Source organism: Schistocerca americana, chromosome 8 (genome assembly GCF_021461395.2).
Source record: "Schistocerca americana isolate TAMUIC-IGC-003095 chromosome 8, iqSchAmer2.1, whole genome shotgun sequence".
Classification (NCBI taxonomy): Eukaryota; Metazoa; Arthropoda; class Insecta; order Orthoptera; family Acrididae; genus Schistocerca; species Schistocerca americana.
The window spans coordinates 173,193,151-173,217,970 of NC_060126.1; positions in this window are offsets into that span (position 1 = coordinate 173,193,151).

The window sequence follows — 24,820 nt, forward strand, 5'->3', positions numbered from 1 at the left end:
TTCAGGAAGGCATTTGATACGGTTCCGCACTTACGTTTAGTGAAAAAAATACGAGCATACGGAATATCGGACCAGGTTTGTGATTGGATTCAGGATTTCCTAGAAGAAAGAACACAACATGTCATTCTTAACGGTTCAAAATCTGCAGATGTAGAGGTAATTTCGGGAGTACCGCAGGGAAGCGTGATAGGACCTTTATTGTTTACAATATACATAAATGACTTAGTTGACAACATCGGTAGCTCCGTGAGGCTATTTGCAGATGACACGGTTGTCTACAAGAAAGTAGCAACATCAGAAGACTCGTACGTACTCCAGGAGGACCTGCAGAGGATTAATGCATGGTGCGACAGCTGGCAGCTTTCCCTAAACGTAGATAAATGTAATATAATGCGCATACATAGGGGCAGAAATCCATTCCAGTACGACTATGCCATAGGTGGTAAATCATTGGAAGCGGTAACGACCGTAAAATACTTAGGAGTTACTATCCGGAGCGATCTGAAGTGGAATGATCACATAAAACAAATAGTGGGAAAAGCAGGCGCCAGGTTGAGATTCATAGGAAGAATCCTAAGAAAATGTGACTCATCGACGAAAGAAGTAGCTTACAAAACGCTTGTTCGTCCGATTCTTGAGTATTGCTCATCAGTATGGGACCCTTACCAGGTTGGATTAATAGAAGAGATAGACATGATCCAGCGAAAAGCAGCGCGATTCGTCATGGGGACATTTAGTCAGCGCGAGAGCGTTACGGAGATGCTGAACAAGCTCCAGTGGCGGACACTTCAAGAAAGGCGTTACGCAATACGGAGAGGTTTATTATCGAAATTACGAGAGAGCACATTCCGGGAAGAGATGGGCAACATATTACTACCGCCCACATGTATCTCGCGTAATGATCACAACGAAAAGATCCGAGAAATTAGAGCAAATACGGAGACTTACAAGCAGTCGTTCTTCCCACGCACAATTCGTGAATGGAACAGGGAAGGGGGGATCAGATAGTGGTACAATAAGTACCCTCCGCCACACACCGTAAGGTGGCTCGCGGAGTATAGATGTAGATGTAGATGTAGAAGACTGCGGTGGACAGGGCACGTGGTCAGAATGGACGAAGACAGAGCATGTAAGAGGATTTTTGATAGCAAGACTGGAGGCAGACGGCGGAGGGGACGCCCTAGAAAGAGATGGGTGGATGGAGTTGAAGAAGGTACGAAAAGGCTGGGCGTCAGAGGATGGAGACTGAAAGCCATGGATCGGTTAGAATGGCAGGATATTGTGATGCAGGCCAAGGCCCTTCAAGGGCTGTAGAGCCAAGGAGTAGTTGAGACAAATGACATTGGCAGTGAGGTGAAAGCCAGAATTGTCCACAGTCCGTTTGTTCATCTTCATATTAAACCAATACAGAACTTCGTTCCAGGACACGACGCTACCCAGAAAGCGGGCCCTGAGTCGCTGGCAGAGCATTGCGAGCAATGAACTGGTCAGTCGCTCTGCAGTCGCGACGTCTGCGGAGCCTAGTGTAACTGCACAGGACGTGATTCGCAATCACGTGTTACCAGTTCACATCGGCAACCATTTTCATTTGAGTTGCTCCGTGAGCGCACGGCCTAGAAGTGTCGCTAGTATTTGGAAATTATTCCTTGTACACCGAGTAGAGGACCAAATGGATCAGGAAAAGAGTGATGAAAATACTAACAGTGATAAAATTCCGCCTGTGACATCATAAATGATTGGTTAGTACTTAGTACGCTAGCAGTTTTGGACAATTTATTTAAATTACGACATAAACGCATGTGATTAGGAATGACCGTATTGTGAATAGTTCTTGTTCATCACTAATTTGGCATGACGTTTGCTACATTGAGTTTCTCTTTTTATCCCCAACCCCTTAAAATTAAGGCTGCAGCTTATATTCGAGCCTCTACAGTACATGAAATTAGACGGCGATGATAAAAATACTCGGTCGTGAGTACAAGATGGTAGTCGCAGGTGCTTTAAGATGTAGCTTATTTGCAAACGAATATAATAAAATATTGGGCTAAGCAATGGTATCCCCTAATTCATCCATTTTAAGCGCGTTTCTGTGTTCCGTTGAGAAAGACATTGGTTCGAATGGTTCAAAGAGCTTTGAGCACTATGGGACTTAATATCTGAGGTCGTCAGTCCCCTAGACTTAGAACTACTTAAACCTAACAAACCCAAGGACATCATACACATCCATGCCCGAGGCAGGATTCGAACCTGCGACGATAGCGATCGCGCTGTTCCAGACTGAAGAGCCTAGAACCGTTCTGCCACAAAGACTCTGGTGCTCATGGATTTTGTCACCTGCGAGAGCTTGGAAACGTGTTTTCGTTACATTCTGAAATAGTAGTGCGTGGGTACTTTTAGAATTTTGATACTGATTTTCTGTGGACAATGAGTTTCCCTGAGTCGCATTTAAATAGAATTAAATGTAAGTGAAGTAGTTTATTGAGTAGCAATTTACAGTACTACGATTTCTCGTAGATTTGCATTGGACATGTTAGTGACATGATGTGAAATGAATCAACCTTCCTTTACACATAAGCATGTCCTTTATATAAGAGCAGTTCATTGGCGGAGCTGATAGTTCATGTGAAAACGTTCTCACGGCGAGTATTAACAGACTTGAACTTGGAGTGGTGGCTGGAGCTAGACGTATGGGACGTTACGTTTCGGAACTCATTGGGGAATTCTATAGGTCTATTCTAAGATCCACAGCATCAAGAGTGCGCCGAGACTACCGAATTTCAGGCATTACCTGTCACCATAGACAACGCAGTGGCCGACAGCCTTCACTTAACGAACGAGAAGAGCTGAGTTTAGGTAGAGTTGTCAGTGTTAACAGACAACTAACACTGCGTGAAATAACCGCAGAGGTAAATGTGGGACGTACGACGAACGTAGCCGTTAGGACAGGGTGGTGAAATTAGGCGTTAATGGTGTGTGGTAACAGACGACCGACGCGAGTGTCTTTGCTAACAGCACGACAAATCCTGCAGCGTCTCTCGTATGCTCGTGATCGTATAGATCGGACCCTAGTCGACTGAAAGCGTGGAGTGGTCGCATTTCAGTAGATAAGAGCTGACGGTAGGGTTCGAGAATGGCGCAGAAACCACGAAGCCATGAACGCAAGTTGTCAATAAGGACCGGTGGTGCCTGCATACCGGTGCAGGCTGTGTTTGCACGGAATAGACTGGGTCCTTTCGTCCAACTGAACCTATCATTGGCTGAAAATGGTTATGTTCGGCTTCTATAGATCATTGCAGCCATCCATGGACTTCATGTTTCCTGACATAGATAGAATTTTTATGGATGACGATACTCCAGTTCGCAATTCTTCGCAATCGATTTGTAGAACATTCGGAGCAACTCGAGCGACTGATCTGGCCACCCAGATCTCTTGACATGAACCCAGTCGAACATTTATGAACATAACAGAGAAGTCAGTTCAGGCATAAAATTATGGACGGCTATAAAGGCATCAACATTTTTGAGCGAAGTTCCAACGACATGTGCAGTTTATGCCGCGTGGAGCTGCTGCACTAAGCAGGGAAAAGGAGATTCGACATGAAGTTAGGAGGTGTCCCACGACTTTCCTCACCTCAATATGCATCCTAATGTTCATTCACCGTATAGGATATCATCTTCTTCTCCGACATAGTTATCGCTGTCAGCAAGCCTATTGTGACCTCCAACAAGAATTATACAATTCATAATACGAACAAAGAATACAGCAATGTTAGTCATTCTAGTGGAGATCTAAGCCAAGTAATAATTAGTGAAATGGGCTTTCGTTAACACAGGCTAGGATCGGGGGGTCTTGCGGTGTTACCTTAGTGATGGGTACATAACAAGCGTTTTAACGCAGATAGATTGCATTAACGAAAATAGATCTGACAAAACCAAATCACTTCCTACAGGAGCATGCAGAGCTCTGAAGCTATTGTTCTTTACGAGCGACAAATTGAAATGCCACTGGCCATCTTCAGGCGCATCGTCCAGTAAAGCTGTAAAAGGAAATGTGCACAATACGATCCCCCCATGCGAGCGCGAGAGTCCATGCTAACGCGCAAAACACAATTACGTCTGCGCATAAAGTGGCCGCCACATAGCCGTTAAACAGTCCCAACCGCTCAATGCAGTCACGAATACTGGGAGACAGTATTCAGCTGATAAAAACAACACGGAATAGCCAACTTTCAATAAACCCAAGACAGCGTTAAGAGGCAAGCAACGAAAGTTCCTGGGATCAAACGCAGTAAAACGAACAACGGATACCTACCTGTGTCAAGTCCTTTGGCAGATGGACAATTCGTTGGTCACTATAGTGCTGACAATTCCGAGGTTTTCATTAGATCGCAGGTGCGTTATCATGTAGTCAGTTCATCTGCTGGAATCTGGAGGAGGCAACCAGAATTTTGAGAAAGAGAAATACGTTTAATATTAATGAGTATGCAATGTGATACTAATGTCGGCGACAGCAAGCAAGGTAAATGTTATGAAACAGTACTAGTTATGGTGTGTATGTCAAAGTTGATAAGTAGTTATTAAATAAATATTGCAGAGTGCTTCAAGTGTTTAAAATTAGCAATCGATAGTGAAAGATGAGAAGCAGAAATTGCCTATAGGTGTTCCATCTAATTTTTCGTGCATTTAATGCGGGATATTCCAGAATGATACTAATCAGAATGAAAATAGTACTGTAAAAATAATGGCTAGTGTGACTGCCAGCTGATGCACCTGAGCTACCTCAGTACTTGAGCTGCCTTGTAACGAGCTATCTAAGTACTTGACGTAGCTCAGAGACGAATTTATTCTGCTCTTCTATTCGTCCTCTTCCTCCTTTCTCCTCCCTCTGTCCATATCCTCCTTCCTCCTCTCTATTCATTTCTTCCTATTCCTCTGTCAATCTGCTCCTACCCGTGTCTTTGTCAATCCGCTCCTACCCCTCACTCTGTCAATGTGCTCCTACCCCTCTCTATGTCAGTCTGGTAGTACCCCTCTAGTTTCATGCCCAGTCCCTATAATTCCATATCCGCTGGCCCCTCTCTCTGTCGATTTCCTCCTCTCCTCTCACTGTTCTTCTCCTCCTCTCCCCTCGTTCTTTACCCATCTCTTCCTCACTCCTTTGCCCAGTAATAATATATTTTACGTCTATTTGACATATTTCACACATGTCACTCGAATCTCTAGCGAATTTCGCCCTGAGGTTTCATTCACGCTGGTTAAAGTTCATGACGTATCTCCTAACGTATGTGTCGTAGCCTAACATAATTTTGCTGGTACAGCCACTGCAACAACTTATGGATAGAGTTAGTAATAAAGAAGTAAAAGATTAGAAATATCTTGCTTGATCCGGCAGTTTTTGACTCATGTTAGTGGTCAGGACGCTACATCTGCTGACTTGCTGACATAAGTGTCTACTTGTACGTCTACATCTACATGATTATTCTGCAATTCACAATCAAGTTCCTGACAGAGGGTTCATCGAACCACGTTCAAGCTGTGTGTCTAGCGATCCACTCTCCAACGGTATGTGGGAAAAAAGGGCACTTAAATCTTTCTGTGCGAGCTTTTATTTCTCGTCTTTTATTATGATGGTTATTTCTGTCTATGTAGGAGGGCGCCAGCAATTGGAGGCGAAAATTGGTGATTGAAATTTCACAAGAAAATTCTGCTAGAATGAAAAACGCCATTGTTTCAATTCACATAGAACGCCACATACTCTCCCCTCTATTTCGTGATAGTACAAAACGTGCTGCCTTCTCTGAACTATTTAGACGTCGTCCATCAGCCCCTTCTGATGCCAATCTCACACTTCACAGCAACGCTCGAGCAACACAGAGAAGTGTGGTATAAGGAGTCTCTTTAGTAGACTTGTAGCATTTTCTGGTGTTTCGCCATTAAATCGCAGTCTCTGACTCACTTTTCCCACAAAGTTATCTCTGTGATCGTTCCAGTTTAAGTTGTCTGTAACAGTAATCTCAAAATATTTATTCGGATTTAGAGCCTATACATTTGTGCAATTTATCGTTTAACCGAAATTTAGCGGATTTCTGTTAGTACTCATGTGGATGACTTCACACTTATCATTATTCAGGGTCAAATGCCACTTTTCGCACGATACAGACATCTTGTCTAAATCATTTCGCAATTGGTTTTGATCATCTGACGACATTGCATGATAGTAAATGACAGCAACATCTGCAAACGATCTAAGAGCGCTGATGAGATTGCCCCCTATGTCATTTATGTAGATCAGTATCTGCAGACTCCCCATAAAACTTTCTTTGTGAAAGCAAGATATTACTTCTGTTTCACTCTATAACTTTCAATCAATTGCTATGAACTGTGACCTTTCTGACAGGACAGGACATCTCACACAACTGAGGCTATACTCCATAGGCACGCAATTTGATTAGAAGACTCTTGTGAAGAACGGTACTTAAACCCTTCTGGAAATCTAAAAGTCCGCAACTCGTGGTCGTGCGGTAGCGCTCTCGCTTCCCGCGCCCAGGTTCCCGGGTTCGATTCCCGGCGGGGTCAGGGATTTTCTCTGCCTCGTGATGACTGGGTGTTGTGTGATGTCCTTAGGTTAGTTAGGTTTAAGTAGTTCTAAGTTCTAGGGGACTGATGACCATAGCTGTTAAGTCCCATAGTGCTCAGAGCCATTAGAAATCTAAAAATACTGAATTAGTTTGACACCGCATGTTGAAAGTACTCATTACTTCGTTAGAATAATGCGCTATATGTATTTCACAAGAACGATATTGGCTGAATCTGTGCTGACTATTTGTCACTAAATCGTTCTCTTACAGTAATTTATAATGTTCGAACACATTACATATACCAGTGTGCTACTGAAAATTGATGGGAGTGATATAGGTCTGTAATTAAGTAGATTAATCCTGTTTCCTTCCTTGGATATTCGAGTGACTTGTGCAGCTTTCCAGTCTTCAGGTACGTATGTTTAGAGGAGCTAGTGGTTGTATACGATTGATAAGTATGGAGCTACTGTATCAGCATAGTTTGAAAGGTATCTCACTGGTGTACGATCTGGAACAGAGGGCGTCCTTTCATTAAGAGATTCAAGCAGCTTCGCTACTATTTACTTCTTAGAAACTCGCCTTGGCATTTACTTCACGATATAATGTGAAACATGTACTTCATCTTTTTTGGTGAAGGAATTTCAGAAAACAGTGTTTAGTAACTCTGTTCTACTAGTATTGACGTTAGTAACACCATCATTGTTACAGTGCAGTAAAGATACTGATTGAGTATTACTGCTGGTGTACTTCACATACGACCAGAATCTCTTTGGCTTTTCTGTTAGATTTTGAGACATAGTTTTGTTGTGGAAACTATTAAAATCATCCTTCACTTAAATCCGCACTAAATTTAATGCATCTGTTAAACTTGGCCAATCTTGGGGATTTTCCATTCTATTAAATTTGGCATGCTTTTTTCACTGCCATTTTGTACACCATGAGGGATCAGTACAATATCATACTTAATTTAAAACTCTAATTACTGTGGTAGATTTCTCTCAATTGTTGTTGATACTATTTTGAATTCGTCTCTTACAAAGTCTTCGAACGAATTTTGATTTGCTTTTTTAAGTAAATGTGCTTTACATTCATTTTTGGTAGGTTCAGATGTTATGGTCTCACTAGAACTGCCATATGGTTACTAATTGCTATATTTGGCATGATACTCTCTATCTGCTCAGCTAAGAGGTCAAGTGTGCTTTTGAAATTTCGAGTGGGCTCTTAAAGTAATTGTTCAAAGTAATTTTTTCAGAAAGCACTCAGTACAATTTTGGATGACGTTTTATGCATACCACTGGCTTTAAACAGGTATTTTTACCAACATATGAAGACAGGTTAAAGTCAACACCAACTGAAATTGTATGAGTGGGCTATCTATTTTGAAGAAGACTCAAGTTTTCTTTGTTCAGCAATTGTATAATCTGCATTAGGGTGTCAATAAAAAGAACCAATTATTGACTTATTTTGGTTGTCAGATATGACCTCTACCTATGCGAAATTACAGAAAGTATCTACTTCAACTTCACTGTAATGTAAACTACATCTGACAGCAATAAACCCTCCACCACCAACTGTATTTAATCTAGCCTTTCTGCACTTGGCTAGGTCCATAATGTGAAGGAGAATCAGGAAATTTAAAATCATAGATGGTCCATATTAAAGTGAGTGAAGGTCCAAGTCTGCAATAGTGGTTCATTGTGTTTTTCCCCATATGATGACTGCTTTATTATAATCTAAATTTTTATTTTTCAATTTAAAAAATTCCCATTTAATATACTAATTTCTTCTAATAAAAAATAAAATAATTGTATGTTCCTTGATTAGAAAGCTATATTCCCAACAATCATCATCTTCTCATAACTCATAACATCAATAAGATTTGAGATACGTTTTTCATTATAATTCTCAAAGTAAAATGTGTATATCATTTTTAAAGAAATATCGACATAAAACGTTTGATGTTTCTTTTAAAATATAGTCTATTTTAAAGATTTACATGTCTTTAAAAAGGCCCATTTTAATAGAATTAATTCCTTTTCATATATTCCAGGGTACATTTTCCACACTTATTTGAACAGCAGTGATTAGTTGCTGGATTCTTATAAAAACTATTTTAGCCTTTGAAACTTCCTAGCAGGTTAAAACAGTGTGCCTGACCAAGACTCAAACTGAGGAAAGGCAAAGGTCCAGAGTTTGAGTCTCAGTCGGGCACACAGTTTAAATCTCTCAGAAGGTTTTGTATCAGAACACGCTCTGCTACACAGTGAAAATCTCATTCTGCATTTAAACCTTTAATTTTTTGAATTTCCAGAACTTGAGTTTTCATCATCATTTTTTGTTTGTCTTAGATTATAATACATTCACAAGATAATCACTCAGAATGTGACGTAAATTTTCATAGTAATAAGCTTTAGAAACTTTTCCCATGTAACCTATAATTTTATTTTTATTTCATATTTTTATAATATTTACTTAAAGATGACATACATATTTTTCTAGAACTATCTCATATATACACTCCTGGAAATGGAAAAAAGAACACATTGACACCGGTGTGTCAGACCCACCATACTTGCTCCGGACACTGCGAGAGGGCTGTACAAGCAATGATCACACGCACGGCACAGCGGACACACCACGAACCGCGGTGTTGGCCGTCGAATGGCGCTAGCTGCGCAGCATTTGTGCACCGCCGCCGTCAGTGTCAGCCAGTTTGCCGTGGCATACGGAGCTCCATCGCAGTCTTTAACACTGGTAGCATGCCGCGACAGCGTGCACGTGAACCGTATGTGCAGTTGACGGACTTTGAGCGAGGGCGTATAGTGGGCATGCGGGAGGCCGGGTGGACGTACCGCCGAATTGCTCAACACGTGGGGCGTGAGGTCTCCACAGTACATCGATGTTGTCGCCAGTGGTCGGCGGAAGGTGCACGTGCCCGTCGACCTGGGTCCGGACCGCAGCGACGCACGGATGCACGCCAATACCGTAGGATCCTACGCAGTGCCGTAGGGGACCGCACCGCCACTTCCCAGCAAATTAGGGACACTGTTGCTCCTGGGGTATCGGCGAGGACCATTCGCAACCGTCTCCATGAAGCTGGGCTACGGTCCCGCACACCGTTAGGCCGTCTTCCGCTCACGCCCCAACATCGTGCAGCCCGCCTCCAGAGGTGTCGCGACAGGCGTGAATGGAGGGACGAATGGAGACGTGTCGTCTTCAGCGATGAGAGTCGCTTCTGCCTTGGTGCCAATGATGGTCGTATGCGTGTTTGGCGCCGTGCAGGTGAGCGCCACAATCAGGACTGCATACGACCGAGGCACACAGGGCCAACACCCGGCATCATGGTGTGGGGAGCGATCTCCTACACTGGCCGTACACCACTAGTGATCGTCGAGGGGACACTGAATAGTGCACGGTACATCCAAACCGTCATCGAACCCATCGTTCTACCATTCCTAGACCGGCAAGGGAACTTGCTGTTCCAACAGGACAATGCACATCCGCATGTATCCCGTGCCACCCAACGTGCTCTAGAAGGTGTAAGTCAACTACCCTGGCCAGCAAGATCTCCGGATCTGTCCCCCATTGAGCATGTTTGGGACTGGATGAAGCGTCGTCTCACGCGGTCTGCACGTCCAGCACGAACGCTGGTCCAACTGAGGCGCCAGGTGGAAATGGCATGGCAAGCCATTCCACAGGACTACATCCAGCATCTCTACGATCGTCTCCATGGGAGAACAGCAGCCTGCATTGCTGCGAAAGGTGGATATAGACTGTACTAGTGCCGACATTGTGCATGCTCTGTTGCCTGTGTCTATGTGCCTGTGGTTCTGTCAGTGTGATCATGTGATGTATCTGACCCCAGGAATGTGTCAATAAAGTTTCCCCTTCCTGGGACAATGAATTCACGGTGTTCTTATTTCAATTTCCAGGAGTGTATTTTTATGAAGTAAAATTATCAAGTCATTCCTCAGCCTTACAATTTTTAAAGAACTTAGTATGGAACATTTCCATTTACATAGAAAAATATTATTAGAATAATGAAAATTTCTAATAAAAAATTTTTAAAAATGAAATCATTAAATATATTGATACACAATTCTTAATAGTTATTGATAAAAAATAATGTTTCTATTTTATATTAAAACATTATTTTATGATATCCAATGAATTAACAAAACCAAGACATTTGACAAAAAATTTATCATATTCCTTTTTTATAACTTCTCAAAAGATGTAACTGGTATAATTAGTATTTTGTAATTCATGTTCATGAAAGTTTCCTATCACTTCTACTCCAGTCAACACCTTCAATTTGTATGCGATTGCATTAGAAAAAAATTTCTTTCAGTTTCAAAAATTTCTGTCAAACAATTAGCGATGTATCCTTTACCAAAACTCCCCTCAATTTATTTACTCTAACTAATATTCTCTATTTTGGTTTATTATTTCATTCAGCAAAATCGTTTCAGAATATATAATTTATTTTTATTGGGTACATTTATAGTTTTAAATATTTTGTTTTATTATAATCATTAACAGGTTTTTTCACTAAATGACAAATTAATAATGTCCGTGAAAATAAAAGTTTTCCATAGTTTTCTTGGTTCAAGGTACTCTGAAGTCTTTCAACAACAGGTGTTTTTAATTTCGAATAAGTTGAATAATTGTTAATTGAAATTTTTAATAACTAGTTGACTATCTTTACTGTAAAATTCTTTTCGATTATCTGGTAGCATAGTTCTTGGATGTATTCGATTTAAAATTTTATCAGAAATTTGTGAAATATTTTTGGTATTTTTACTCTGAATTGGAATTGCCCAAGCAAATTTTGAAAAAGGGACATTAATTATAGTTAATAATTATTTATATCTTTCTCTATTTTTGAAATTCGTTTTGCTTTACTTGAATACAGCAAATAATCTTTGAATTTTTTTCATTGATTCACACAGTTCATTAATAATTTTTTCTTGAATATTCAGACTGTTACCTAAAAAAAATTTTTACATATTTACTTAAGTTTCACATACAGAACAACTACCTAAAATTCTTTGTCTCTGATTATTCTATTTAAACGATATGTCTCAGTAAATTTTTTTACAATTTACTGGTCAAATATGAACAATATTCATTTATAAATAGAAAATCGTTTTTAATTTCTAAATAAAAATGCTTCTGTGAGTGTTTTAAATAATATAATATTATAAATTTTTAAAAAGTATTTTTATAATTATTCGAAAATATTAGATTTATTAGTTCTATATAATTTATTTCTATACAGATGAACTATTTTACTATTGGTTGTTCTTTGGTAGTGAGTATGAAAACTAAAGCTAAAGTGTTTAAAATTCAATTAAATTATGAGAAATTAAATTGTGCTGATAATTTTTAACTAAAGCACAAAATGAAAACTGTGTTCTTACCTGCTGATATTTGCTTATATCATTAGGTATCAAATACGTTCTGGATTAATGAAACATGAAATTAGATTTTTGTAATTATTGGCTGCATTAACATATTTGGCTAATATTAGTACAAAGGAGGGTGGAGTAACTGGTAGAATACAAAAAAATGATAAAAATTAAAAAGATAATTACAAGAACCAAAAAAGACATGATTTAGCAATAGAAAAAAGATACTGAAATAAATACTTTAAAAAACCAGAGAACCATTGACCAATTTTAATATACAAATTATGACAAATTATAAATTAAACATTTTATAGGTGATTTGATGAATTACTTCAAAAACGAAAAAAATTTGAATGTGGTATAGTTGATTTAGATATGTCTGATAATGTTGTTACTCATTGGTCTTGTTATCATAAACTGAATACCATGGAAATTACTTTTAATAAATTTAATATACCAAAGGAATTTATTGATTCTGTGGAAAAAATAATTTTGATCAATTTATTTGTGGTCTTTCACGTTTGTTGTTATTGAAAGTATTATCTGATAATTATAAGTGACAATAATAAATGACAATAAAATAAAAATAGCATATTGGAAATGTGAAAAATCTCAAAATCAGAAATTAATACAAAATCAGTTTAGGAAAATAAGAATCAAGAATTAATGAATATGTATTAGAAAAAATAAAAAGTGCAACATATCTATAAATAATTTCAGAAGGACTTAAGTGAAGTTTTCCATCACACTTAAATTAATGTTACTTTTAAAAATAGAAAATTTGTAGACGTATTATCAAATTAGTAGTGATGGTGATATTACCAAATAAGGTATAGAATGAGAATTAAAATATTAATTTATACAACTTGAATCATAAAATATGTTAACAACTTTTAGAAGAATAACTAAATTTATAACATTGCTGCAGACAATTAACACTAGAAGATACATTAAATAAATTCAATACATAATTATACTTTAAATGAATTTAACTCATTAAATATTGGCCTATTATAAACAATTATTGAATTTTCATTTGTCACTGAGAAAGAACAAAAATTCCTAAATTTGAAGAGTATAATTAAATACTTAAAACTGGTGTTGCTGTTGGTAAAAATATATATGAAGTTTTCCTTTTAACGATTTAATTGTTGATCATTTCAATATTTTGCTAAGTGATACACATAACCATTGTGAAATAACTACCAACTACCAATCACTAAAAATTATGAATAAAGCTATTTTCTAACAGTCCCAGTAGATACAAAAGCAATTTCATTTTGCATAATTTACTCTTGTTTAAAGGGATTCATTTATATTTTCAGAAAGTACCATGAAACTAACATATAATGGAAAATATAATAATACTGCCTTTAGTGACTTGGGATTCATCAATTAATATTTTTGTATTTTAATAAAATTTTATTTAAAACATTCAAAGTTTCATTAAATTTTTCCAGAGAAATAAAATTGCTACTAAACTAAATTTTGAAAATAGTAGTGAGCTTGTAATAAATTTTTTCTGTAATATACTGACAGTGAAGATATAATCACTCAAAATGGTAAAAAATTTCTTGGAGCTTAACAACATATATAAAAATTTTTTGGTAAAGATGTATGATACACTAACTGATTAATATGCTATTCAATCTTTTAAAAAGACACACATTAAACTCAAAGAGAAAGAAGTAAAAATGGTTCAAATGGCTCTGAGCACTATGGGACTTAATATCACTGGTCATCAGTCCCCTAGAACTTAGAACTACTTAAACCTAACTAACCTAAGGACATCACACACATCCATGCCCAAGGCAGGATTCGAACCTGCGACCGTAGCGGTCACATGGTTCCAGACTGAAGCGCCTTGAACCGCACGGCCACATCAGCTGGCAGAAAGGAGTAAAAAATAGTAACATTTATGATCTAGAAATCACTAATATGTTTCATGTCATTGAAGCTTATGATTTTCTTAATATTAGTTTGAGTGTAAATGAAGTTAAAAATTTAAAAGTGTATTATAAATTAAATAAATATGATTTAGCTATATTTAAAGTTAAATACTTACTAAGACACAATATAAATGAAAGGAAAAATTTCTTACAATTACTTTATACTAAAATTCGAAATGATTATGATGTTTTTAAAAGTTATACAGCCCCCAACAAATAAGACAAAACAATGAAACTTCTGCTTTTCATAACAATACATTTGTGAAACGAAGTGTAACTCCCCACGTGTTGCTTGCTGGATTTTGCGTGTGTTCACCCCTGGAAAACTACTTACATCGAAATTGGGAGCGGAAGTGTGAACAAGAATGGATAATGCTAGATTTAAATATTGCCCTGTCACCCCTAATTAATCTGCAGTGGTAGTTCAAATGGTTCAAATGGCTCTGAGCACTATGAGACTTAACATCTGAGGTCATCAGTCCCCTAGACTTAGAACTACTTGATCCTAACGAACCTAATGACATCACACACATCCATGCCCAAGGCAGGATTCGAACCGGGGACCGTAGCAGCAGCGTGGTTCTGTACAGAAGCGCCTAGTGTGTGTGTTGACGATAAATCACACCTAATTTTTATTCCAAACATGAAAGATAACGAACACTTAGGGGGTTCAATGATATCAGACCATTACACAGAAATGAAACAAAGTAAAAGGGTGAATTCAGTATCAAATTACTGAAAGTAAAAGCTCTATTGAGTCAGACCACGGCAGCAGTGCGGTTTTGGACCAAAGCACCTAGAACCGCTCGCCTGCAGTGATAGTGTTGACGATAAATCACACCAATTTTTTATTCTAAACAAGATCCATAACGAACACATTTGGGGTTCAATGACATTAGACAAATTAGCTGCCTAGCTGGAATTGGCAGTGAACTATATCAAAATCGGTACAAAACGCGATCTCTTTTAAATTGGTTGACCAACTGACATCGACACAAAACGTAAGATAAGAAGAATCACGACAGTCCAAAGTATCGTGAAACCTCAGTGGAAACAGAAATTTCACGTGATCCAGCTATTTAACACTACTCCTAACGCAGGCCAAAGCGGGAGCGATCTCACCACAATATTGCTGCTGTGGGTGTGATTTCCGGCGGGTGACAGCGTGGCCGTTGAGTCGGAAATTACACTCCTACGATATTTGGACAACAGACTGCTGTCCACAAACTTCTCAAATTGCGACAATCTTCCCATCAGCAAAGAGCTGACACGGCTAACGTCGTCTTAGAACGAAAGTCCGAGACGGAAGACCTTTACCGAGTGTCGAGCAAGGCCGCTCTTAGCCTCTGTTGTCCACACCAAAACTTTACCGAGCCAATAATATCCACAGAAACGCTCAAAATACCCAGTTTCCCAGTGCCGACCAATGTACGGCCTGGGAATCGAAATATTTTCCACAATTCTTCTCTTTCTTCCAAATTTCACGAGTAAACTCTGCCCAGGCCACCTGGGAAGATCCACAGCTGCGGGCAACAACAGATTTTCCAAATTTTTTTTCCTAAGGGACCACTTCAAATTTCTCCGCAAAATTTCCTGTTGGAGCGAACAGAGACTCCTGCTTTTGTAACACTTGAGGCTATACACCTGGAGACGCTCATGCTTGAACGGCTAGTGACCGCCTCTGACACATGGCTGAGCGGATTACAGGACTTCCCAGCCTGTTCCTCTCAGAGTGTCCAGCTGCAGCCTCCGGAGAAAGTAAAATCAGATAGTTACAAAATCGCATTATTCTCCCTTATTATATAGCCATCGTGCCAATGCGTTTCCACAGACATTTCATACACAGTATTCGAGAGTATTACTTCAACAAACAACATTTAATTATCGACAAAGCGACTACGCTGCTGTCAATCGTTTTTATTGACCTAAAGTGCTCGCAAAGTCATTATAGTCACGTTGAATGGACTCGTGTAAGGGGCAAGCCTTCTGCACCACTTGTTAGCAACTGACAGAATGGCTGCGCCAAAGACTGAGGCGGCTTGGAGTTTTACAATTATTTATTGAACTTTCTTTACAATTTCTCTTTCGTCGTCGCTGCCCAGCTCTGCGGATCCCTCCGCCTGGCTGCTGCTGTGTAGATTCTCCGACAATGCGCGCAACGCGCGCCGCTGATCGCACTCGGGAGCTTTAGTCCACCAGTGCTCCGCTGAAGCCAGGATGCCCTGTGGTTGAGATGAACTCGTCGCCACTCGGCGCTGCAGTACGGGCACGCCCACAGATCCCCGTCGCAGTGAGGTCAGTTGCCGACGCCTGCTGCACCGGTGGCTGGGAAGCCGTCAGTCGCGATGTCCGCGAGGTCCCGTCATGGACAGACCACGCGCCGTGGGACCGGGTTGCCGTGAAGTCCGGGCGGCAGTCGCCGGCGGCGCCTGTGACCAAGACCATGCTGCATGGCCGGTCCTGCTGGAAGTTCTCGCTGTAGTTAGTCAGCCATGGTGCTGACCGAACTCGGGCCGACCTCCTGGTCTGAAGTTGACATCTGGAGGCGAGTGGATGACTCCTGCAGGCTGGAACAGACTTCCACAATCGTCACCTACGAAGATTGAACATTCGGACACGGAGCACGTCCGTCCTCAGATCCGAACTGCTTCCTAATGGCTTCTGTCTGTTGCTGCTTGCGCTCCACTATTTATATCCGGCAGGAGGACGTTTTTTACCCTGAGTGGTAGCTTTTTGTTATTACTCCTGCAGTATATTGCAGCGTAACTTTGTGTGCTGGCCTCACTTCCCCTTACTCTTTACCCTCCAAGCTTCGTTCGGCGCTTGGTCTGTGTGCGTCGCCCGCATCTCGTGGTCGTGGGGTAGCGTTCTCGCTTCCCACGCCCGGGTTCCCGGGTTCGATTCCCGGCGGGGTCAGGGATTTTCTCTGCCTCGTGATGGCTGAGTGTTGTGTGCTGTCCTTAGGTTAGTTAGGTTTAAGGTTCTAAGTTCTAGGGGACTGATGACCATAGATGTTAAGTCCCATAGTGCTCAGAGCCACTTGAACCATTTTTTAATCTGTGTGCATCCTTGCGTCAGCCTGTTGGTAGACTGCTACTGTCAGCAAGGCTATCTAAGCCCGCCTACTTCGCAACGCCTCGGTCGCCGTCGTGCCTCTGTTTTGCCATTCTCCACTGTGTGAAGCAACGCTTACTACATGTGGCCGCAACACTGTCTCCTCCTAAAATTAAATTCGTCCCTGAATTATCCTATACGTTGACTTTAGTGCTATCCTATATTCTACTTCTTCCCTATATACATCCAGATTGCCCTGACTCATTTCCTACTGGTAATCCATTCTACAGGAATCGCATGGTGTTGTCTTGCATTAGCATGCTGAATCCTCCGTTTTAATAAGACATATACCACACCGATAAATACAATCAACACGGTAATAGTACTGGTTGAAATACCAATGGTCACTATGCTAAATTTCCGCCTGGTATCGTACTCCTCCACATGCCTTAATAATTGCTGCATTGAATTTTACTTTTCTCCGAATCTACTAGTTTATCTATCGTTTGCAATAGTGTAGCATCCAAGGCGTTGTTAATATACGTCAAATTTTCTCCTGGAGCGATGCTGTATGACGCATCTGGCCAATACAACGTCAGAGGAGTATCTGTAACTTTGGTGACTCCTGTGACTTTCGCTGGTAATCTGAAACGACCCCTACTATTTCACAATTTGTCCAGTTGATTAGGAAACCGCTGTCCCGTAACTCCATTTTTGTGGATGCTGTCCAATTCCCATTGTCATAACACTTGGCTGATAACCTCTCTGTAACGAATACAAAATACAACCAATGCCTCCCAACTTGCTGAAAATGTGGCGTAGGCTTCACTATTGTTCTCTGTCACTCCGAAGCTTCTGCTTTCGCCCTAAATAACTGGATCTCACACGACCCCTTGCCCATGAAAACAACCCGTGGTGGACAAATGGAAAGTGACTCCGTTAGACATCTGCTCAAGTCTAAACTCGAAATAGTAGCATGAGTATGCCCCTCCTTAGAAATTAATAAAACCTCCTGTGTCCTGAACTATACACCCTTCCCCATGATCTCCCATCTGACCGGATAAGGATGGACTGTGTCTTCCCACACTAGTTACTGGAAATCTAATCTCCATATACATCTTAACTAGATCCTTTGTTACCTTAATCCTAGACATATGATAAAAAAAGTGACACACTCTCTTCAATTATCGTTACTAAATGCTCTACCCCCCCTGGAAACTCTCTCTCTGCCTGCTTCAGACTACGTCTGAATTTTTCTGGTGACATCAACGTCACACTCACCTGCCCGTCCAATGCGTGATGTACTGCCTCTTGCAATTCATCCATCCTCACTCGTGCATCACCAATGCTGTTAACCAGTTCCCGCAGCAATTTAGCCATTTCCAGCTTACTTTCAACTATATCCAATCGCGTTTGTACTTGTTCCAGATCCGTATTCAACGTTTTCTGTGTTTGTTTTATATATGCTCGTAACCCTGTAGTCATCCCACGCACCACGTGTGTCACATTCAGCTACTCTGTACCTAATCCCTGTATTTCTATTGTGTGTATATCCACTAACAGCCCTGTGCTTTCCTCCCTGTCATGAATAGCTGTTAAAGAATTGTCCAAACCCTCAATATCGTCTCTATCCGCTGTTCCAAAAATTGTTTTCAGCAACTTCCCACCTGCATCCAACCAAACCCTCTTTACTCCCTTTCTCCTCCCTGGAATCATGCTCACGACTTGGTGCAGTTGTTCCCTCATTTCCTTACATGACCTATCCAAAGCCTCGTACTCTTCTTGCATGTCCCGTAATATTCCGTTCTTAGATGCAACCATTTCCACACTCGATACCACCTCCTCTAGCTGCCGCATCTCGTTCCTTACCTGCAGGATTTTGTGTGCCAGCCAAAGCATCCACTCATGACTTGTGAGGACAACATCCGATTGTTTCCTGAACAACACCCCACTTTGCAACGGCATATGCTGTACCTGGCCATCTTGTGTCAGCTGCCAGAGGACTATGCCCCATACTATCCACTTGTACCCCATCCTGGGTCACCCACAGAATGGAGAGAGAAGGAAAAAACTCCCATCACTACCTCTTAATACCAACAAAATAACTACAGTCCGTGCACAAAAATAATACACACATGATAATTGCTGCTAACTACACATCCCTCGAAGGCAACTTATTCTTAATAACCGGTTTACTGTCTGCTTCTGGCGCTTCTTTTCGCTTTCTGCCAGAAGGGGAAGTACATATACACAGATCTACTAACCCCTGGAACAGCTTAACTCTACTAACGTGAACCACCATTGTCTTGGTAGGCAATTGTAATTTTACATTGACAGGTGATGTCATTTCCACTAACTGGTATGGTCCCTGGAACTAGTTTGTGAACTTCTTGGTTCTCTCTTTTGGAACATACGGATTAGCTAGTAGCACCCATTGGCCTACTCTGTACTGTGGCAACTTCCTCGTTGTACCTCCCATCCGTTCTTGTCGTTCCTACGTTTTCGTGTTAGCTCGTCTAACTCTCTGCCATACTTCCTTAATGGTTTTCGCAAATTGTCTTACATGCTCTCCCTCCGCTCCCAGCCTTGGGCGAAGAATGTCAAAAGGTGATGGCATCTTCCACCCATACACCACTTCATAATGCGACAATCCTGTTGACGTATGTACCTTACTATTATATACACTGGTTACGAATTGCAAGTACACATCCCAGTTGGTGTGTTGAATATTTACATAGTGACTCAACATCTTAGTGATCGTACGATGCACTCTCTTCATTCGTCCGTTTGCTTGTGGATAGAATGGACTAGTCCGTAGTTTCTTTACCTTCAGTAACTTACACAGTTGCTTCATCAGATCAGGCGTGAAATTAGTACGTTGATCCGAGATTAAGAACTGAGGTATCCCAGACCTCAGTAGCCAAATATTAACTAAAGTTTGTGCCACCATACTTGCTTTCTGATTTGGTAATGCGACCATGGCTAAATACCTAGAAAAGTGGTCAATCACTGTTAACAGATACTTATTCCCTGCTGCACTCCAATTAAATAGGCCTAATACATCAATTACGATATGATGGAAAGGTCTGTATGCCTGCGCATGGCACACAATTCCTGAAATACTCGTCCACATCTTGACGTCATGTCCTCCACCAAAACTTCTCCACTTTCTGCCTATCCGTAGCTCTTCTCCCGCCATGTTTTGAAAGAAAATAGTCATTCGCCTGTTGCAAAACTTCAAACCTTAACACTGCTGGCACGACGACGCACGGGCCGCATTTTGTCGACCTGCAAAGTAACCCGTCATGTACTAGGAACTGCGGTTGCTTTCTGAACAATCGGCAATCACTATCCACGGCTTGTGTCCTTTTCCACTCATCTTCAGTCACCCCTGTTACTTGTAATACTGCCACTTTCCTGCTCAATGCGTCAGCATTGGCATGTTTTACACCTGGTGTGTATCACCTCATAATCGGACTCACTGAGTTTCAGCACCAATCTCAGCAGGCTACTCGCTGGATCTTTCAGAACTAATAACCATTTCAGAACTGAATGATCCATCAGAACCTTAAACCTTCTACCATACAGATAACATGGAAAGTACGAAATCCCGTATATTACTGCTAACAATTCCTTCTGCGTCGTGGAGTAATTTTGTTCTGCCTTGTTGACAAGACGCGAACGCAATCAGATGTTCTTTGCCATCAATTTCTTGCCCAAGTACAACCCCAAGAGCGTGATTAGACGCGTCACATTGTAGTATAAACTCCTTCGAAAAGTCTGGAAACTTCAAAACTGGGTCTGGTGTCAGTATCTGTTTCAACTCTTGAAATGCTTTCTCGTACTCTGACGTCCACTGGAAGGTAACACCATTTCTTAGCAACTTAGTAAGTGGCCTCGCTATTTCTGCGAACGGCTGTACGAATTTTCGATAATAGGTCACAAGACCAATATACGATTGCAGTTGTTTAACCGTTTGTGGAACCGGAAAATCTCGTACTGCAGAGTGAGATGAGGATCTGTCCGTACCCCATCCTCACTAATAACATGCCTGAGATAATTTACTTGTGCTTGCGCAAAATGGCATTTGTCCAAACTTAATGTTAGCCATGCTGCCTCTAAACTTTTAAACACCTCCTCTAACCATTCCACATGCTGCTCTGTATCTCTTTAAAAAACTATAATGTCATCCAGATAAACCATGCATTTTTTCGGTTTCAACCCGCGAAGGACTCCATCCAACAACCTCTGAAATGTTGCTGGAGCGTTTTTTAGTCCAAACGGCATTCGTTTATACTCGAAGTGACCAAAAAGCGTCGTAAACGCTGTTTTTGGCCTGTCCTCCGGACTTTCTTCAATCTGCTGATAACCGCTTCGCAAATCCATAGTGGAGAAAAATTTACACTGCCCTAGGTTGTCTAACGTTTCTGTAATATTCGGAATCGGATATACGTCCGCCACTGTCCGTTCATTCAAATGTCTAATCGCAACAAAAGCGAAATTTTTTCGACCGGTCCGGTGTTTTCTTCGGAACTAGGACCACGCTACTAGACCAAGGACTATTACTATGCTGGATTATCCCATCTTCCAGTTGTTGCTCTATTAATTGCTCTACTACTGGTTGTAATTGTTTCGGTAGTCTGTATAGCTTATGATACACCGGAACGTGATTCCCTGTCGGAGTACAATGCTGTGTTATCGGTGTAGAAAGTAACGTACACTGTGCTTTATACTTTAGTAATAGTGCTTCGATACCCGAACGATCATTTCCTCTAGAATGATTCACCTTGTCACGAAGTGCAGACGTCCTGTCGGTATGCTTTACATCCTAGTCTAGCCTCGAGCTGTCGATGTCCTCTTCATCCATTAACTCTACTGTGGCTATTACTAATCCCTTCAGCAGATCGACATCATCCCGACCGAAGTTACCTAAACTCACCAGAACCATAAACTGCCCATTTGTGTCCGTTATCCGTGATACACTCCTACGAATAAAGCAATGCTTTTCGTCTAAAACCTCATTACTCGGTAGTGGCACTACCAAGAATAACCCCTGCTGTGGCACATCGACATCCACCGGTACCCAGATCAACTTCCCTGTACCTGTTCGTACTTTGTCACACGAAATCACCTTTAATGCACTTGTACATAGTTTAGTTGGTATCACCTTAGCTATCGGTGCACCTTGCGACTCTCAAACATTTGCAACAGCTGTACCCATTGAGAACAAGTTCCCATCGAGTTCCAAAGCATGTTGTGAAAGGTTAATTTTGGCGTGATGTTTAATCAGAAAGTCCAACCCAAGTATCGCTGAAAATCCCTGTCCCACAGTTGACAACACCTTCATTTGCTCCCGGAATCACACGTTCCCTATCTTAAACTTGAGCTGTGCTGTCCCTAGTGCATCTAATTTTTTATCACCTACTGCGCACAATCTGTATCTAGGAGCTTCCAATCCTTTCTTGCCCACGAGGTCCACACTGACAACTGATAAATGCGCTCCAGTATCCACTGAAACTCTTCGCCACTTATCTTTTATCCAAACCATCAAACTACAATCCACCTCTTCGTGCACTCTCTTTGAGTACCTCTTTTTACTGGAAATGCCTCCCAACGGCAGGAACACTCCCTTTTTCGTTTAACAGTTTTTTTACCTGCTGTATCATTAACCCGTTTTTTGGATTTACACTGGCGTGCCTTATGCCCTATTTTCTGACAATTGAAACACTGTGGTTCCCGACATTATCCCTTAAAATGACCTTGCTTCCCAAAACGGTAACACTCTTTGGAAGACGAAAAAATTTTCTTGTCATTGCGACTGCTAAGACACATCCGTAACTGGCGTGACAAATCCGGCGAGACCCCTCGCAAAAATGCATCTAAAGCTCTATTCTCTACTTCTTTCAATAGAACTTCATTTGCAGTCGCATCTTGCGTTAACTCATACGTGTGCGCATTCGTTCTCCTAATTCTGTCTGAAAATTCTTCTACCGTTTCACCCGTTTTTAGCATCATCCTCCCCAATTTTCCTTTAAAAAATCTGGCACTGTTTTGTTTCCTAAACCTTTGCAGTAATCCCTCACCCAACTCTGTGAACGCAGTAGCATCCTTTAACCCTTCGTGGTATGGCACATAAGTCCTTGCGTCACCTACTAATCGTAACTTCGCCTTTTGCAAACACATTTCACCCGAGCAGCCACATAGTCTAGCCATACTACCTACCAATGGTTCAAATGGTTCAAATGGCACTGAGCACTATGGGACTTAACATCTGTGGTTATCAGTCCCCTAGAACTTAGAACTACTTAAACCTAACTAACCGAAGGACATCACAAACATCCATGCCCGAGGCAGGATTCGAACCTGCGACCGTAGCAGTCGCGCGGCTCCGGACTGCGCGCCTAGAACGGCTAGACCACCGCGGCCGGCACCTACCAATGAAAACATTCACATTCTCTGATGTTTTACCCGAGAAGGAAGGTATCAAATTAGCCGCTGAACAATCTGCCACACCAGAAAAGACAGTACCCTTGCATTCTACACTATCGCTTCCCGAACTGGATTGAGTATTTTGCAACAATTGTTGCTCCATCCTCTGCATGTGCTGCTTTTGCAACTTACTTTCTTCAATCAGTTTCTTAACTTGCTCTGTCAATGCGACTATGGTGTCACTTGTCCTGGTTGCATGTGTCTCTGGCATTTTCCGTGCGGTACACCTCACCTCACAAAAATAAAATAATATTACCCAGTAGCAAGTTAACTCCTAGCACGTCTAATGCCAAGCCATCTAGACTTACCACATTGCCCCATTACATGACCGTAGAAGCCACACACATCACAAATGCTTGGTACAAATTTATCGCAAGGAGCGACGTGACCTGTTAATCCACACACTACACATTTAGATGGTACTAAGTTAACGTGACTATCATTCCCACGAAACTGCTATAAGTCTACAGGACTGCTAGGCCTTTCAAATGACAGTCTCACATCCCTTAACGTTACCCTCGACATGTCTAGCTACACAGAAAACATCGAGAGAAGGCATTTTCTGGACTCACCCTATTCAGTGTTTCTCAGTTGCTCCGCACAGTGCTAATCAAAGCCGTGGTGTGGGTGCACCTGACACCACTTGTTACGCGTTTGGCCCCTTGTTAGCAGCAGACACAGAGGCTAAGATGGTGTGGAGTTTTACAAATATTTATTGAACTTTCTTTACAATTTCTCCCTATTCATCACTTCCCAGCCCTGCGGATCCCTCCGCCTGGCTGCTGCTGTGTAGATTCTCCGAAAATGCACACAACACATGCCACTGATCACACTCAGGAGCCTCAGGCCACCAGTGCTCCGCTGAAGCCAGGATGCCCTGTGGTTGTGGTGAACTTGTTGCCGCTCGGCGCCCCAGTACAGGCACGCCCATGTAGTCGCGTCGCTGTGAGGTCAGCTGCCGACGCCTGCTGCACCAGCGGCTGGGAAGTCGTCAGTCGCGATGTCCGCGAGGTCCCGTCATGGATGGACCACGCGTCGTGGGGCCAGGTTGCCATGAAGTCCGGGCGTCAGTCCCCGGCGGCGCCTGTGACCAAGACCGCGCTGCGGCCGGTCCTGCTGGATGTTCTCGCTGTAGTTAGTCAGCCATGGTGCTGACCGAACTCGGGCCGACCTCCAGGTCTGAAGTTGACATCTGGAGGCGAGTGGATGACTCCTGCGAGCTGGAACAGACTTCCAGAATCGTCACCTACGAAGATTGAACATTCGGACATGGAGAACGTCCGTCCTCAGATCCGAACTGTTTCCTAAAGGCTTCTGTCCGTTGCTGCCTGCGCTCCAC